Below are 2,194 nucleotides of genomic sequence, written 5' to 3' on the forward strand. Positions count from 1 at the left end.
TAACAGAGTTCTCTTATTCAGTGGCGGACCTGCATAGGCCCCCAAAGTTTGAAAAAAAACTTAATATATTTTAGTTTTTTATGATTTAATAGGATTATATTATTTTATATTGTGTTGATTCCCTCTCTAAAAAATTATTTTGACCCCCTTTATAAAATTATTTTGATCTTATAAATTATTTTGAATAAAAAATAGAATAAAAAATATTTTATTATAATTTTAACTTTATTCGACCTTTTCTACGACAAATTTCTGGTTTCGCTACTGCTCTTATTAATGGCGTAAATTGATCAAATGCAACTCTTTGAATGGTGATTCAGATTCAGAGCTCATACTTGGAGACAGCGATGCCATCACTATCTGCATACGACCACTCTCCATCACGAATCAAAGTTCCTGCAACGTAAACTGGGACATGTTTTTCACCAATGCCTTCTTTATTAATTGATCTCACAGGCATGGATGCCAAGGCTCTCCCTCCAATATCACATCCATTAATCTCCTAAACATCTCTAATGCAGCCATTTACTACAATACCAGCCCACCCCATATCTTGAGCCAACTGTGACAATTATCCCCCCACCATCGCACGTCTCCTGCTTCCACCACCATTTATAACCAAAACTCTCCCTTCACCTCTAGTAGTTTCTAGAAGATCTATGACCAACTGATTGTCCTCAAACAGCTTCAGAGTGACGATGGTGCCTGAGAATGTTCTACGCTGCCCATAACTCCGGGAGATTGGTTCCAAGACACGCAAATCACCATTTGCCAGAGCTGCTGCATTTGTATCACAAGCTTCTGCAGTTGCAATAGCAGCCATATTTTTCCTGCACAAATAGCTGTCTCGATATCACAAAAAAAGAACAAAAAAAAAAAAAAAAAAGAGGTTCAAGACCACAAACAACAACAACAACAGAAAATGTACTTCCAAGAATTTAGCTCGGCTTCGAACACAAATTTGATGGGAAGAATCATGGGAAAGGACATGGAATCCCACTACTCAAAGTAATGGAGAACATAATCAAACCTTATCTAGGACACTCAACTATGTTAAGACAAAATATAAATGATTAAATCTATATCTTCTTATCAGATTAAATTTTTAGCATAATTAGTGATTTCAAATGGTATTAGAGCAGATGCCTATTTATTGAATATTCTACGTGTTGGGCTCACTTATTGTGAGGAGTTTAACTCACACGTGAGATAGAGTGTTACGACAAAATATGTATATATATATATATATATATGAATGATTAAATCTATTTCTTCCCATCAACTTAGTCTTTTGGACTAGATTGGATAATTTCAAGAAAAACAGGATACGTAGTTCCTTATTTGAAACAAATACCTAATCCTAATTTAAATTGACCACAGAAAACAACGCACCTCATGCATTATCATGAATCATGATAGTATAGTGGTCAGAGGAACAACAAATAGAAAATGAGCTGGGTTAGATACAAAAATAGAAGGAAGAAAAAGCTAGAACATTACCAGGATGAGGGGGAGAAAGAAAGGATCCTGCTTGATTTGTTTTGTAAACAAACAGTGTTTGTTTGTGTTGTTAATCTTCTTTGTTTCAATACACCAGTTGACATTCACCAATTTGACAGTTCTACCCCTTCCATCAAAATCATAGGCTCCCCTTTACCTTACTTTTTTTTTAATGTCCTGCTTACCTTTATTTCTCTTGCTTTTCAAAAGCACGAGAGAGGGGGACAACTTTGGGAAAATCAGTTGAAAATCAGGATGACAAAAACAGCTTTTCTAAACATTTGTAACCCCCTTTTGATATGAACCCGCGGGAATGAATTCCCTTGAACCCACAATCAATTTGAAAACTCCCCAAGAAAGGCAAAATCAAGTCAACAGATGGAGAATCTAGACCCGATGAGAACCCGTTTCAAGAACCTAAATTATATTAAAATCTAGACCCGTTGAAGAACCCGTCTCAAGAACCCAAATTACAAAGGAGGAATGCCACAAAAGTTGTGATTTACCTTTGATAAGTTCAAGAGTTCAATCAAGAACATGAGGAGAAAACTCAACTCACAAATAAAATTCAATATTGTCTAATCTGTCAAATGAGGCTACAAAGAGTTTTAAACACAAACCTAATCAAAACTCTAGCCAAAATAAAGCCCCTTTTACCCAAAATTACCCTTGATGAACAGTATCGGCTATAGTA

At 35.6% G+C, this 2,194-nt stretch overlaps 1 pseudogene; it reads right to left on the bottom strand.

The window, feature by feature from the left end:
* Positions 1 to 322: 322 nt before the first annotated feature.
* Positions 323 to 823, bottom strand: LOC109018387 (annotated as a pseudogene).
* Between the last annotated feature and the right edge of the window lie 1,371 nt (positions 824 to 2,194).

This window comes from Juglans regia, chromosome 3 (assembly GCF_001411555.2).
Source record: "Juglans regia cultivar Chandler chromosome 3, Walnut 2.0, whole genome shotgun sequence".
NCBI classification, from domain to species: domain Eukaryota; kingdom Viridiplantae; phylum Streptophyta; class Magnoliopsida; order Fagales; family Juglandaceae; genus Juglans; species Juglans regia.